The 17025-nt window shown below is 43.9% G+C and overlaps 1 protein-coding gene across 7 annotated transcripts in view; it reads left to right on the top strand.

Moving 5' to 3' along the window:
- The window catches only part of fam49bb (family with sequence similarity 49 member Bb), a 130051-nt gene that overhangs the window by 25279 nt on the left and 87747 nt on the right, over nt 1-17025 (top strand). For 3 of the 7 annotated variants that reach the window (XM_078397757.1, XM_078397755.1, XM_078397754.1), the window contains exon 1: nt 2144-2340. The exons of 1 other annotated variant lie outside the window; for it this stretch is intronic. The gene's annotated coding sequence lies outside the window, so the exon portion shown is untranslated. Of the gene's footprint in view, nt 1-2002; nt 2028-2143; nt 2341-17025 lie in introns of those variants that run through there. 3 more of the 7 variants (XM_078397756.1, XM_078397750.1, XM_078397753.1) reach the window with 2 other exon arrangements.

Raw genomic sequence — 17025 nt, 5'->3', positions numbered from 1 at the left:
TAATCCTAATATAATTAATTTTGGATCCATATCCAATTGCTTGTTAATAACTTTAGAAACTATTTAAAAAATCTCCAACCTGAAGTTTTGCATTTTTATACAAGTTACGAAAATATGAGTTAAATTAGCTTCTTGAAATTGACATTTATCACAAATAGGAGAGATACTAGGAAAAATCCTATTTAATTTCGTCTTCGAATAATGTAATTTATGTATTATTTTAAATTGTATTAAGGAATGTCTAGTATTTAATGAACATTGGTGTATATGTTGTAAACTTTCATCCCATATATCTTGCATTATGAGTTGATTCAATTCGTCCTCCCATGCTCGTCTATAAGATTCTGATGACGGAATGTCAGTGTCTAGGAGAGTATTATAAATAAAGGATATTAATTTATTTGAATTATGTCGATTTAGGCATACATCAAGTGTTTCTGGACCTCTAAACTTATATTCTTGCATGTGTAATTTTACATAATCTCTAAGTTGTAAATATCTAAAATAATTATTAACATGTAATCCGTACTTCTGCTGTAAATCCTGAAAAGAAAGAAAAGTTCCCTTATGATAAAGATCTCCCACCCTTTTAATTCCATAACTTTTCCATTGAGCAAATCCTCTATCTAAGACAGACGGTTTAAAAGAAGGGTTATTCGCAATAGGAAGGAAAACAGATAATTTACTCAATTTTAACGTAAGATTTAATTGTTTCCAGGTACGGATAACACTGTGTATAATGGGATTACCTCCATATGTTTTTTTATTTAAATTTATTGGAGCTAAGAGGATCGCACCAATATCAAATGGCAAACAATCCTCTTTCTCCATTTTGGTAGCATTTTGTGCTGGTGATTTAACTCTCAGGTAGTTTTTAATTGTCTTTAGAAGATTTTATTTAGTTCTCGGAAATTTCCCAATAATCTGGGAATAGCATCCCTATTTAGACCTGAGAATTAAACTGTATTTATCCTGAGGGTTGTAAAGCTGAATTATTTCTCCCGAAGGGCTGCTCATCCTCGCTTGTTGAGTATATTCATGACTGAGATGGGCAGGTTCTTGTACAATAATAAAAGCAGAGGATGTGCGAAAGTGAACATGATCTTGATGATTTGCCACGTTAGTTGAAGGCTCAATGGGCCATGGGGCTTACTCCTACATATGTTTTGGTTGAACTCCTGCACTGTAAATCTTAGACCATGACATGTGCCTTGATTTACAATAAGGGGAACCACAATGCCAGCTGGTTCAAAACAAAAATGACAGAGCTAATACGAGCAGTTTATGAAATTGAAGGGCATAGATAAGGTGAATGCACAGGGCCTCTATACCAGAGTTTTGGAATCAAAATCTAGAGTGCAAAGGTTTAAGGTAAGGTGAAATATTTAATAGGAGCCTGAAGGGCAACTTTTTCACTCTGATAGCGCTACATATATGAAGCAAGCTGTTAGAGTAGGTGGTTGAGGCACATGAAATAACATTTAAAAGCCACTTGCGTAGGTACATGGATAGAGGTTTACATGGATCTGGGACCAATCTGGCAAATGGGACAATCTTAGATAGGCATCTTGTGTAGGAAAATAACTGCAGATGCTGATAGGCATCTTGGTTGGCATTGATGAGTTTGGCTGAAAAGCCTGTTTCTGTGCTGTATTACTGTAAAAAGATTCGAAGCAGTTGGCTCTGATGACCTATGGCTTCAATCTTGACCCCCTGGCACTGCCTGCGTGGAGTGTGTATCTTCTCTGAATGCTGCTTCTGCATCTGAAAAACGTGCAGGTTGTCATGTTAAGGGACTAAATTGCCACCAGTGTGCGGGTGAACGGTGGAATCTGGAGTCAGTTTCCCCTACGGATTGCCTGCCTGCACACGACAAACCTATGGTGGGTGTACTGCTATAATGTGAGCGGGTCAGGAAAATCCACCCCCCCCCCCTCCGTGCCAACCAGTTACAATGGGCTTAAAACGAATCAGTGGGCACAGCGGGGTGCCACTGCAGGAGCACCAGCTGGCCGGATAAGGATCAGGTATAACCGGGGGAGGCGACGAGGGGCTCCGTCCGCCATCTGGGCATGAACACTGGGTGGGGGGTTGGGGGGGGGACAGAGGGGCAGGTGTGCGCGCGCACCAGGCCCCGCACGGAGCGGGTGGGTGAACGCGCGCGCGGCGGCGGCAGGCGAGGAGCCGGCCGCGTGACCGACGTTACCTGGCTCAGCTGGCGGACGCGGACGGGCGGGCGGGCGGCGGCGGCGGCGGCGCCGAGCTCGAGCGGTGAAGCGGGCGGACGGACGGACGGGAGGATGAGCCGCTCGCGCTAGAGCTCCAGCCCCGGGGCCGCAGGTGAGGAGGTCACGGGCGCGGCGCGGCGCAGCAGAGCGGCCTCGGACCAGACCGGGTGGTGGGGTGGGTGAGGACGGACGGACGGATGGTCGGTCGCGAAGCCTGACCTTCGGCGGAGCTGGCAGGCAGGCCGGCTTCCTTCTCTCCTCGCGGATAAAGTATGGAGGCGGCACCGTTTGCTGAGAACTGCCCGCAAGGGATTGACGCGGCGGCGGCGGCGGCTCTGCTCTTTGTCGGGCGAGGAAGCTGGCGAGAGGCGAGGATCATGGCCGGGGGGAGGAGGAGGAATGAAGAACTGCAGGGAAGAAAGGTGCCCGGGGATGAGGGCCGGAAGAGACCCTGGTTGTGGGGCGATGGAAGACGGGGGTGAGACAGGGTGGCGAGGGAGGAATGAAGGGGTGGATGAGAGAGGGCAGGAGACGAGTGGTGGCGGAAGGGAGGGGATGGAAGGAGGGAGGGCAGGGGGGAAGGGGTGCGTGCGATGGAGGGATTGTAAGGGGGGGGGGGGGTGGTGGGAGAAGGGAAGGGGGGTGAAGGGATTGGTGGGGTGGGGGAAAGAAGGAGGGGAGGTGGAGAAGGGATAGGGCCAGGGGATGGAGAGATGGGTGGATCGGAGGTGGGTGGAGATGCTGGGGAATAAATGATGGGGAGGGAGTAGGTGTGGATGGGGAGGAGGGAAGAGGGGAGGTCAGGTTTAGATCGGGGAGGGAAGTGGAAGAGGAGGGGTGGGTGAGAGTGGAGGGAAGGGGTAGGGATCAGATGATGGGTGGGGGTGAAGATGGGGAAGGAGGAGGGGGAGAGAGGAGGCTCTGGAGAGAGCTCGGGGATGACAGGGCTGAAGGCAGAAGAATGGGATTGAGGTGGGGTGGTGGAGAGGAGGGGAGACAAATCGTGGTGGTGGGGGTGGTGGAGAGCTTGGGGAGAGGGGAAATGACAGGATATTAGGGAAGGAGGGTGGGCAGAGGTGGGGTGATGGCAGAGGTGGGGAGGAGGCTTGGGAAAGGATATGGGGACAAACGGTGGAGGCTGGTGAGTAGTGGAGAAGGCGGAGGACGACAGAAGATAAAGGGGAAAAGATGGAAGGCAGACGGGGTGGAGGACGGCCGTGCGGATGGAGCTTGGGAAGGAGAGGGGGGAGGGCAAGCAGAGCCTGGGTGGGAAAGGAGGAGAGGACAGATGGGTTTGGAGGGAGATGGGAGGTCGGAGGATGTGGAGATTGGAGGTGTGGAGATTAGGGGAAAACATTCAGTGCTGGAGTAACAGCGGGTCAGGGAGCATCTATTGAGAATGTGGATTAGTAATGTTTCAGGTCAGGACCATTCTTCAGACTGATTGTGGGGGGTGGGGAAAGAAAGCTCGAAGAGAGGAGGGGAGGACAAAGCCTGTAAGGGAGAGGTGTGTGGGGGAAGAAGGGAGGGGGGAGAGTTGTAGTTCCTTTTAACATTGGAGAATTCAATGTTCCTACCATTGGTTGTAAGATACAGCACATTACCTTTGAAGTTATTGCTTGTATGGATGTGAACAAAGATGGCAGGGAAGGTAGACTGTCTATGGCACTGCAGTAAACACCGTTTGAACAGAAATATGGTAGGGGAAGATTGTAGAGAGAAAGAATAAATGCTATTCTCTGTATTTGTGAACTTGAATCCCAATTTTTGTTATTGTCATCTGGCACATTTGAGAAACTATCTTGGCTCAGAAGATCAGGAAGAAGACGTGATTTGGGTGGGATTAAAAATTGGACAAGGGCAGAAAAAATGCCCCATAATAGCGGCTATATTGTTCGGGCAATCAATCCATACAGTTGGGCAGTTTATCATTTGACAAATAGCAAGATCTTTAATCATTGTAAAGATTAGGCAAATCAAATTGTAAAAGTTATTTTTTAAATGATTTTGTGGAATGTATTTTAGACTATTTCCGAGAAAGATTGACTCTGAGCCGAATCAGGGAACAGACACTTTTAGATCTGACTTGTTTAATAAGGCAGGATTACTTAGTAACCATGTAGTAAAGGTTTCTTTGGAGAAGATTGATATTATACTGAAGAATTTCACATTTAATTCGTGAGTACAACTTAAAATCAGCATTATAATCTTAAAAGTTGGTTAAAGAAGGATGGTAAATCTAGATTCGTAACAGTGCGTGTGTGATGGCTGGCATTTAAAGAAATAGAAGTTCATAACAATCAAAGAATGTATATATCACATTAAAAAAATAAGGGCCTGTTTTGTAACCCAGTCTGCTGCCCCGAATTGCCTGCATTCATTGTTTCCCGGATGCACTGGATTGAAAGAGCAGCACAATGGCACGGCTGATGGAGCTGCTACCTCATAGTGCCAGAGACCCGGTGGCCTCGGGTGCTATTTGTGTGGAGTTTGCATGCTCTCTGTGTGACTGTGTGGGTTTCCAATGTATCCTCCGGATTCCTCCCACATCCCAAAGACGAGCGAGTTTATAACATAATTGGCCTCTGTAAATTGCCCCCATTGTGTAGGGAGTGGATGCGAAAGAGGGTTAACATGGACATAGTGTGAACGGGTGATTGAAGGTCATTATGGACTCAGTGGGCTGAATGGCCTGTTTTCATGATGTTTCTTTAAATTGACCAAACAGTCAGTTAGGTGACCCTCAGAACTGGCTCGAAGTCAGCACTATTTAGTCCAAAGATTCTTTGTGGGTGGAAATGGCTAATTGAAGAAATTGAAAGAAAGTGATTACAGGGTGTGAGAGGGTTCTGTTCCTGAGAATTAATTATGACCTAATTATGATCTAAACAGTTCGCAAGTCAGAAATGTAGCCACCTGGCAATATATTTAAATAACGTGCAGTTAAACCAGAACGTTTAACTGAGGCAATCAGATATTGTCGTGAACTGAATTCCTACATGGCAGGAGATGCCTATAGCAGATGGCAAATGCATTCTGCCGGTCTTTGAAAAACTGATTCGTATTTGTGGGCTGTACATAAGTCAGGCGATCGTAACCTGGGGTGGCCCTGCATTAAGTTCCAAAGAGTGGAAAAACTGAGGATTGGCTGAATATAGACAATAGGTGCAGGAGTAGGCCATTCGGCTCTTCGAGCCAGCACCACCATTAAATGTGATCATGGCTGATCATTCTCAATCAGTACCCCGTTCCCCAAATGTTAGAAAGCAACACAGAATGATGAAAAAAAAATTATAGGAAGAAATGTAACGAGTGCAAATTGGCAAGGAATTTAAAAACGGGTTGAGAGCTTCAGTAAGAGGTTACAGAGGAAAAGAGCTGAAAGTAAATGTTTTCTGCTCCTGTAGTATAAATAATGGGATATTTGGAAATAGCAGAGGTTAAACAAATATTTTGCATCTACACATAAAAGCATGCCTAAAGTAAAAGATAACCAAAGGGCAGTAGAGAGATGAGGTTATGTCAGAGTGCTACTGTTGGATTTCTTCAGTGTCATTTAACAAGATTTAAAAAAATCTTACTCTTGGCTCATTATGATATTACGACTTGCAGTGTATAAAATAATATGAGATGTTGACGTTTTTTCACCAACTGTGCCTAATAATAGTTTATTTTGTAAATTTTGTGCTTGTTTTATCAATACTGGGTATTACATTTCACAATTTCAATTGTGAATCTTTTCTAATCATACTATAAAAACATCTCTGGCTCTTTTCTACCCGAATGTCATGTTATTTTTATATTTATATGTGGTGAATATATCGCCGAGCAGGCTTGCCGATCTTTTCGCTCAACACCTTCGCTCAGTCCGCCTTAATCAACCTGATCTCCCGGTGGCTGAGCACTTCAACTCCCCCTCCCACTCCCAGTCTGACCTTTCTGTTATGGGCCTCCTCCAGTGCCATAGTGAGGCCCACTGGAAATTGGAGGAACAGCACCTCCTATTTCGCTTGGGCAGCTTACAGCCCAGCGGTATGAACATTGACTTCTCCAACTTTAGATAGTTCCTCTGTCCCTCTCTTCCCCTCCCCTTCCTAGTTCTCCCTCTATCTTCCTGTCTCCACCTATATCCTTCCTTTGTCCCGCCCCCCTGACATCAGTCTGAAGAAGGGTCTCGACCCGAAACGTCACCCATTCCTTCTCTCCTGAGATGCTGCCTGACCTGCGGAGTTACTCCAGCATTTTGTGATACCTTCGATTTGTACCAGCATCTGCAGTTATTTTCCTACACTACCTGTAAATTATGTTTACAGGTAATTGTGCTTTTCTATGGCATGGCATTTTTTAAAATGCAAATATTACTTCCAAATGCACTGGCTTGCAGCTGGGCAGTGTGCACATCAAATAAGACTATTGACACATACTTGAGACAATTGGGGGTGGAAATTGGAACATGGATTAGTCTTCGAAATGCAAGATTTTGTATTTCCTCTGTTGGAAGATCTTTGTTTTTATTTTCGTATGGGAAACGTGTATCTACTTATGGTCCCTTCATTTGGTAACATTGAGGTGCTGGAACATGAATGCAGGTTATTAATCTAAGGGTGCTCAATCACCACGGTAGGCTTTAGGTATCTGGATTTTAAGAATTTTGAAACAGTAAAAAATAGATTTAGTGCACATGGATAGCAACTTTTGAGATGAATTAGGAAAGGACTAGGAATGTGTAGATGATCTGCATATGTTGAAGTAGGTTTTGGCATAGAATTATATTCTGGAGTATTTTAATTGTGTGCACAGCATTTGCTGTTAACGTTCATGAAGAAGCTGGATGATTTCTTGAATGTGATTGAAAAGACTACAAATATTAATTGGATGGTATTATGTTTATCAGCCCAGGTAATGTTTAATTATCCTGGAATCTTTTTAATTATCCTTAGCTTTAGAGAAATTCTTCCTAAAATGGCCTCAATGTTTTTTTACCCTTTTGTCTTGCATAGGCTTGGGATTCACAGCTTTGGAGAAAAACAAATTGGACACTGTTTTTAATTTTGTTGGTTTTGCATTTTATGTTCACTACTAATAATTTGTTATCAGGCATTTTATTGATTGAAGGATGCCAGCATACCTGACAGTTGTTCAGGTCACCATCATCTGAAAATGTCATATTTAATGATGAGTGCTTTATTGATTGCAAAATAATTACACTATCCATTCGTACTTATCTTTCAATACTTCTGCAAGTCATTCGTGCAATAAAATCCTTTTATGGGCGCTCAACACCAAATATTAAGGTTTTTTAAATAAAGAATTTAATGACAAACAATTGCATATGTGGTGCCTAATTAATTTTTGGGTCATTTGAGCACTTTGCAGGAAATGAAGTATTCCTGAAGTGCCCTTATATATTACAGGAAAAGTAATGACTAATTTGTACTTGGCTCCCACATACAGTAATATGATAATGACCAGCAAATCAGTTAATAATGTGATGAAGTAATTGGAAACATATAAAGGTTAGCTCCCCAGGTCTTCAGATTAGTGCTATGGAATTTTTAGACTCCACCTGAGAGGACAGATCAGGACAGATTTGGTTAACCTCCAGTTTAAATTCCATTTGGAATATTTTGGAGAACCAAGAACCAAGAACAACTCAACTGAAAACAGTGCAGTGCTGTCCTAGAGATGGTTTAGGTATGTTTTTTCAAAATTATATCTTATTGGTATATTGGCAAGACCAAGCGCAGGCTAGGCGATTGTTTTGGTGAATCCACCTGGGCACGCATTTGCTAAGTCCGCCTGGGCCTATGCGATCTCCTGGTTATTAAACATATTAACTCCCATTCCCACACTGACCTTTCTGTCCTGGGCCTCCTCCAATGTCAGAGTGAGGCCAAACGTAAATTGGAGGAACAGCACCTTCTATTTCGCTTGCGCTTACAACCCAGCGAATATTGATTTATCTAACTTCAAGTAACGCTTGGTTTCCCTCCCTCTCTCTTTCTCTCCTTCCCTTCCCCAACCCTAATTCTCCTACTAGTTTCACTGTCCTCCTGATTAATTTTTCTGTTTGTTTTCCTCGTGGTTACCTTCCCCTCAACCAACAATGAACAATTGTACATTTCCTTGATCATCATTTGTCTTTTTCACACCCTACATGCTCTTTGCACCCTTCCATATCTCTAGTTTCCCTCACCCTGCAATTCCTTCCAATACATAAGTTTTCCTTGTCTGCACTAGAACAATGTTTGCTGTTTTTTTCCCCTTTGAGCAGGTACTTCTCAGCATCCACCTTGATCAACTGCAGCAGGATCATGTTGAGCATGCTGTACTGGAATTCGCACACTTTCTTTTGACTTTCTCTGTCATTCTGAATATATCTGAGGATGAAGAACTCTTGATGTTCATCTTAATTGCTTCCCACCGATGCAGGAGCAATGGAGTAAGGATTGAGTAATTTCAGACTCGTGGGCTCTCTAAGTTCTTTTTTCTGGATTGGGATGTTGTCTGTTTCATGCTTAGCTTTCTTTTTCCTTGCTAACTAGCCAGCCAGCAGGATACAGTGATCAGAGAAGAATCTCATATGACATTGGTCCAATACTGATCAATTGGACACTGACCAAGTATTAGTCAGAAGTATTGCTGTGTAGTTCCATCTGCAGATTTGCTGAAAACATTGCACAGCCTGGTATCTTTTACTGTGTCATCCCGAAGCCTCAATGTTGTCCTAATTAATTGTCATCTCTTCGTAGATGACACAGTTGAAGTAATCGTCTGGAAAGTCTTTCTGGAACATTTCAAATAGCAATGGAGGAAGCTGAAAGATGTCTGGCTACTTATTCATCAGAGATAAGGTGTAAATGTAATGAGAAAGGAGGGAGAGAGAAAGCAGGGAATTATAAACTAGTTAGTCTGACATCAATGGGGAAGATACTGGAGTCGATTATTAAAGATGTAATAATGGCGCATTTGGATAGCAGTAACAGGATCGGTTCAAGTCAGCATGGATTTACGAAAGGGAAATCATGCTTGACTAATCTTCTGGAATATTTTTGAGGATGTAACAAATAAAATGGACAAGGGAGAGCCAATGGATGTAGTGTTAGTGGGTAAAATTAGAGCACACGGTGTGTGGGAAAGAACTGCAGATGTTGGTTTAAATCAAAGGTAGACATAAAATGCTGGAGTAAATCAGCGGGTCAGGCAGCATCTCTGGAGAGAAGGAATCGGTATGTATTGGTATTGGGGGCAAGGCTCGGTGCTGGGACCGCAGTTATTTACAATATACATTAATGGTTTAGATGAAGGAATTAAAAGTAACATTAGCAAATTTGCAGATGAACAAAGCTGGGTGGCAGTGTGAGGAGGATGCAGGGTGACTTGGACAGGTTGGGTGAGTGGGCAGATGCAGTATAATGTGGATAAATGTGAGGTTATCCACTGTGGTGGGAAGTACAGGAAGACAGATTATTACCTGAATGGTGTTGGGTTAGGTAAAGGGGAAGTAGAATGAGACCTGGGTGTCCTTGTACATCAGTCACTGAAAGTAAGCATGCAGGTACAGCAGGCAGTGAAGAAAACTAATGGTATCTTGGCTTTCATAATGAGAGGAGTTGAGTATAGGAGCAAAAAGGTCCTTCTACAGTTGTTCAGGGTCCTAGCGAGACCACACGTGGAGTATTGTGTGCAGTTTTGGTCTAATTTGAGGAAGGACATTCTTGTTATTGAGGGAGTGCAGCATAGGTTCACCAGGTTAATTCCCGGGATGGCAGGACTGTCATATGAAAGAATGGAGCGACTGGGCTTGTATTCACTGGAATTTAGAAGGATGAGAGGGGATCTTATGGAAACATATAAATCTATTAAGGAATTGGACAAGCTAAATGCAGGAAACATGTTCTTGATGTTGGGGGAGTCCAGAACTGGGGGCCACAGTTTAAGAATAAGGGATAGGCCATTTAGAACTGAGATGAGGAAAAATGTTCAGCCAAAGAGTTGTGAATTTGTGGAATTCTCTGCCTCAGAAGGCAGTGGAGGCCGATTCACTGGATGCATTCAAAAGAGAGTTAGACAGAGCTCATAGGGCTAGCGGAATCAAGAGATATGGGGAGAAGGCAGGAACGGGGTACTGTTTGGGGATGATCAGCCATGATCATATTGAATGGCGGTGCTGGCTCAAAGGGCCGAATGGCCTCCTCCTGCACCTATTGTCTATGTATTTATGAGCAGGGAACTAAGCATTTTTACATATTCCATCTGCCACAAAGGGTGGATGTCACTCATCTTTCAACCATTGTTGGTGAGATTGCTTCTCCATACTGGAAACATAGAGCAGTGGAGAGAATTTTATGCTCAATTCTGCAATGAGGCTGGAACAGACATCTTTCTGGCTTGAGGAGAGAATACCATCACCTAAGCCACAGCCGTTACCTTTTAAATAAAGTAAGATTGAAATGTATTTAATGCCATGAGTTTTAAATGTTTTGATGTAACAATGCATCCACCTACCTGAAATATTCAGTACTAGATAATGAAAGTACATTTATAAAACAGTAAAACAAAGAGAATGTTTAAATAGGAAAGAGTTTTTATGGTTGAGATTCACTTTTTTTCTCCTATCTGATAGCAATTTCATGGTTGAGGTGCATGTTTTTTTTCAATTGGGACTAAAGTGAGTTATTTAGCTCCCATCTCATCAAAAGCCAGTTGATTATTAAAAATATTAAAATAGTATATTTCATGAATGATCAAATGAGAGAATAAACTACTTTGATGGAATGTACATATGAAATAACGTGGGAACTTTGGTTTCCTCCCCTATTCAGTGAGGCAGCTGGATTGACGTTCAACATTTGTGTATGAACCATTCATGAGACAACATCTGGGTTGAGTCCTGTTGTTAGGAATGTTTGAGTTTTGAGAAGACTGGCAATAGACAATAGAATAGACAATAGAAAATAGGTGCAGGAGAAGGCCATTCGGCCCTTCGAGCCAGCACCGCCATTCAATGTGATCATGGCTGATCATTCTCAATCAGTACCCCGTTCCTGCCTTCTCCCCATACCCCCTGACTCCGCTATCCTTAAGAGCTCTATCTAGCTCTCTCTTGAATGTATTCAGAGAATTGGCCTCCACTGCCCTCTGAGGCAGAGAATTCCACAGATTCACAACTCTCTGACTAAAAAAGTTTTTCCTCATCTCTGTTCTAAATGGCCTACCCCTTATTCTTAAACTGTGGCCCCTGGTTCTGGACTCCCCCAACATTGGGAACATGTTTCCTGCCTCTAACGTGTCCAACCCCTTAATAATTTTATACGTTTCGATAAGATCCCCTCTCATCCGTCTAAATTCCAGTGTATACAAACCTAGTCGCTCCAGTCTTTCAACATATGACAGTCCCGCCATTCCGGGAATTAACCTAGTAAACCTACGCTGCACGCCCTCAATAGCAAGAATATCCTTCCTCAAATTTGGAGACCAAAACTGCACACAGTACTCCAGGTGCGGTCTCACTAGGGCTCTGTACAACTGCAGAAGGACCTCTTTGCTCCTATACTCAACTCCTCTTGTTATGAAGGCCAACATTCCATTGGCTTTCTTCACTGCCTGCTGTACCTGCATGCTTCCTTTCAGTGACTGATACACTAAGACACCCAGATCATGTTGTACGTTCCCTTTTCCTAACTTAACACCATTCAGATAATAATCTGCCTTCCTATTCTTACCACCAAAGTGGATAACCTCACACTTATCTACGTTAAACTGCATCTGCCATGCATCCGCCCACTCACACAACCTGTCCAAGGCACCCTGCAACCTCATAGCATCTTACTCACAGTTCACACTGCCACCTAGCTTTGTATCATCGGCAAATTTGCTAATGGTACTTTTAATCCCTTCATCCAAGTCATTGATGTATATTGTAAATAGCTGCGGTCCCAACACCGAGCCTTGCGGTACCCCACTAGTCACTGCCTGCCATTCTGAAAGGGACCCATTTATCCCCACTCTTTGCTTTCTGTCTGTCAACCAACTTTCTATCCATGTCAGTACCCTACCTCCAATACCATGTGCTCTAATTTTGCCCACCAATCTCCTATGTGGGACCTTGTCGAAGGCTTTCTGAAAGTCGAGGTACACCACATCCACCGGCTCTCCCCTGTCAATTTTCCTAGTTACATCCTCAAATAATTCCAGTAGATTAGTCAAGCACGATTTCCCCATCGTAAATCCATGCTGACTCGGAACGATCCTGTTACTGCGATCCAAATGCTCCGCAATTTCGTCTTTTATAATTGACTCCAGCATCTTCCCCACCACTGATGTCAGACTAACTGGTCTATAATTTCCCGTTTTTTCTCTCCCTCCTTTCTTGAAAAGTGGGATAACATTAGCTACCCTCCAATCCACAGGAACTGACCCTGAATCTATAGAACATTGGAAAATAATCACTAATGCGTCCACAATTTCTAGAGCCACCTCCTTAAGCACTCTGGGATGCAGACCATCAGGCCCTGGGGATTTATCAGCCTTGAGTCCCATCAGTCTACCCAAAACTTTTTCCTGCCTAATGTGGATTTCCTCCAGTGATCTCTGGCCACTAGAACATCTGGGAGATTGTTTGTATCCTCCTTAGTGAAGACAGATCCAAAGTACCGTTTCAGCCTTGAAATACAGTGATTTTAGAGGTGCATAGAATAGTTGAGAGAAAATAATGCATATAATTTAAATTATAAGAATGCGTGGAAGTCTATTGCAATTAGTAGGGATAGATGACAGGAAATTCTTTATACCATGGTCACCATGCAATTCCACAGTCTCAAAAGATTTGAGTCTTTTAAGAAATGTAGTTGCTAAAATGGATGGAGTATCTGCAGTGGACTGAATGGCTTTCACTCATCTGCTGGTTCCTGTAGTCTTGTGAAAGTATCAGGTCACAAGATCATAATCATAAGATCATAAGTGATAGGAGTAGAATTAGACCATTCGGCCCATCAAGTCTACTCTGCCATTCAATCATGGCTGATCTATCTCTCCTAACCCTGTTCTCCTGCCTTCCGTCCAAAACCTCTGACACGTGGACTAATCAAGAATCTATCTATCTCTGCCGTAAAAATATCCACTGACTTGGCCTCCAGAGCCTTTTGTAGCAAAGAATTCCACAGATCACCACCCTCTGGCTAAAGAAATTTCTCCTCATCTCCTTCCTAAAAGAACATCCTTTAATTCTGAGGCTATGCCCTCTAGTCCTAGACTCTCCCACTAGAGGAAACATCCTGTCCACATCAACATCTCCACGTTTACGGATGGCACAAAGCTGGGTGGCAGTGTGAGCTATGAGGCTGCAAGGTGACTTGGATAGGTTGGGTGAGTGGGCAGATGCAGAAAAAATGTGGATAGGTGTGAGGTTATCCACTTTAGTGGCAGGAACAAGAAGGCAGATTATTATCTGAATGGTGTCAGATTTGGAAAAGGGGAGGTGTAACGAGACTTGGGTGTCCTTGTACATCAGTCACTGAAAGTAAGCATGCAGATACAACAGGCAGTGAAGAAAGCTAATGGCATGTTGGCTTTCACAGCGACAGGGTTTGAGTAGAGGAGCAAGGAGGTCCTGCAGTTGTACAGGGCCCTGGCGAGACTGCAGCTGGAGTATTGTGTGTAGTTTTGGTCTCCTAATTTCCCCGGTGTGGGATGAATAAAGGAATATATTATTATTATTATTATTATTAATTTGAGGAAGGACATTCTTGCTATTGAGGGAGTGCAGCATAGGTTCACCAGGTTAATTCCCGGGATGGCGGGGACTGACATACGATGAAAGAATGGATCGACTGGGTTTATATTCACTGGAATATAGAAGGATGAGAGGGGATTTTATAGAAACATTAAAAAATCTTAAGGGATTGAACAGGCTAGCTGAAAATATTCCCGATGTTGGGAGAGTCCAGAACCAGGGGTCACAGTTTAAGAATAACGGCGTCGGCTATTTAGGACTGAGATGCGGGAAAACATTTTCAGCCAGAGAGTTGTGAATCTGTGGAATTCTCTGCCACAGAAGGCAGTGGAGGCCAATTCACTGGATGTAGCCCTTAGATAACTCTTTGGGCTAACGGAATCAAGGGATATGGGGGAAAAAGCAGGAACAGGGTACTGATTCTGGATGATCTTGTTTCCTTTTCCCCTGACTAGTCTGAAGAAGGGTCTTGACCCGAAACATCACCCATTGCTTCTCTCCAGAGATGCTGCCTGTCCCGCTGAATTATTCCAGCATTTTGTAACTATCTTCGGTTTAAACCAATTTAATCTGCAGTTCCTTCTTATGCATTTTGTGTGATCCTTATCCATGTGCTTATCTAAAACTTAAATGCTTCTATTGTATCTGCCTCCACCACCACCCCTGGTAGCACCCGTCACTCTGTGTAAAAGCAAATTTGCCATACACAGCTTTAAATTTTCACTCTCATATTTGACATTTCCACCCTGAGGGAAAATAGTTTCGATCTATGCCTCTCATAATTCTGTACAGTACTAATTAGGTCTCCCCATGGCCTCTAGGAACAACAATCCAAGTGTCTTCTTCACCTTGCCTGATTCTCTATCACGTTTGAAACATTGGAAGCCTGGAACTTTGAGCTGCCTGTCCTATCCCCACCAATGATACAATGTATGTGTACTAAGGTACAGTGAAATACATTTTTTGCAAGCAGATTAGTAAGATTATTGCCTTACATAGCCAAGTCTCCGTGATGGCCACAGCATCATAGTTCCAACTAGTGATCCAGGCTCCTAAATTTATCTGCTTTGCCCATCATGCTTCTTGCATTGAAATTACACACTACAGTCCCTCACCGTTGCCATGTTCCTTAATCTCTCCTTGCCAGTCCTTCCTCTGTGATTTGCTGGTCATAACCTTACCTTCCGATCAATCCCGCCAAAGTCCACAATGACTTCTGGCAACTCACCCGTGAGAATGTCTGCAGCTGTTCCTATACTTTCTGTACTCTGGCACCAGAGAGGCAGCACACCATCCTGGAGTTCTGTTTGCGGCCACAGAATCTTCTATTTCCTCCACCTAACTACTGAGTCTTCACATACCAAGTCTATCTGCCTTCACCCTTCCTCAGTGCACCTTGGAGCCAGGAACGGTGCCATAGACCTGACGACTGTTGCTGCAGCTCTCCCCTGACAAGGCATCCTGTCCAACATTATCCAAAAATATAATTGTTTTGGAGGGGAATAGGCGCAGGAGATTCCTGCACATCTATATCCTGCTGTACCCTTTGGAAGCTATCTTCACTGTTCGCAATTCCACCAAATTTTGTGTTGTCTGAAAGCCTACTAAAACTCGAACCTCGACTTTGTACGTAAACAAAAAAAATCAAATCTCCATCACAGGAGATAGATTAAGGACTGACAATTACAAACCTACTGACTCCCACAGCTATCTGGACTACGCTCCTTCCCACTTGCCTCCCTCAAATACTCTATCCCTCCCAATTCCTCCGTCTTTGCCACATTTGCTGCCAAGATGAGGTTCCATACTAGGACATTCGGGATGTCCTAAATCTTTAGGGAATGGGGGTTTCCTCCTATCCCAGATGAGGCCCTCGCATGTGGCTCATCTGTATCCCATAGTTCCATTCTTGCTCTTCCAACCCCCCCCCCCCCCCGTGCCAACAGGGACAGTGTCCCCCTTGTCCTTTCACCCATCAGCCGTCGCATACAACACATCATCCTCCAACATTTTCGCCTCCTCCAATGGGATCCCACCACTAGTCTCATCTTCCCATCTCCAACTCTTTCTGCTTTCCGTACAGACACCTCCCTGTGCAACTTCCAGGTTCACTCATCCTTCCCACCCAAACCACCCCATCCCCAGGATTTTTCCCCAGCAACTGCAGGAGATGCGGCACCTGTCCTTGAACCTCCTCCCTCGACTCAATCCAGGGACTCCGGTAGTCCTTTCCGATGAGGCAGAGGTTTACTTGCACCTCCTCCAATCTTGTCTACTGTATCTGTGGTTCTCAGTGTGGGCTCCTATATATTGGTGAGAGCAAGCGCAGACTCGACGATTGTTTTGCTCAGTCTGCTTCGGCCTACATGATCTCCCGGTTGCTAAACATTTTAACTACTCTTCCCATTCCCATACTGACCTTTCTGACCTGGGCTGCCTCCACTGTCAGAGTGACGCCACGTACAAATTGCAACTCTTATTTTGCTTTGGGTGCTTACAACCCACTAGTAAGAACATTAATTTATCTAATTTCAAGTAAGTCCTGCATTTCCTGTCTCTTCCTGTCTACATTTCCAACCGACCAAGTCATCCTGGATCCCATGCACCGTAATCTTCTGGATCAGCCTATCATGCGGGATCTTGTCAAGTGCTTCAAAGTCCGTGTAGAAAACATCCACTGCCCTGCAATCATTGATTTCCTTCATCACCTTTCAAAAAACTCAATCGTACATACATTGCCCAGCACAAAGCTGTGCTGATTGTCCCTAATTAACGCATTCTCTTCCAAATGTGAATAAAACATTCCTACGAATCCTCTCCAAAAGCACTCCTACCACCAATGTGTAGCTTTAGCATCGTAAACTTTAAGGTAGCTGAACAGCCGATAATTTTAAGGATTATTCTTAAACAAAGTAACATTAATTACTTTCCAGTGCTTCAGGAGCTCACTTGCAGCTAGAAAGGATACGAAGATCTTCGCCAATGCACCATCAATTTCCTCTCCTGGGATAGATCAGGCCCTGGTTAAGTTTTTCCACCTTAGTACTTTTCAAGAGACCCAAC

Source organism: Rhinoraja longicauda, chromosome 4 (genome assembly GCF_053455715.1).
Source record: "Rhinoraja longicauda isolate Sanriku21f chromosome 4, sRhiLon1.1, whole genome shotgun sequence".
Taxonomy (NCBI): domain Eukaryota; kingdom Metazoa; phylum Chordata; class Chondrichthyes; order Rajiformes; family Arhynchobatidae; genus Rhinoraja; species Rhinoraja longicauda.
This window is presented reverse-complemented; position numbering and strand designations above follow the sequence as displayed.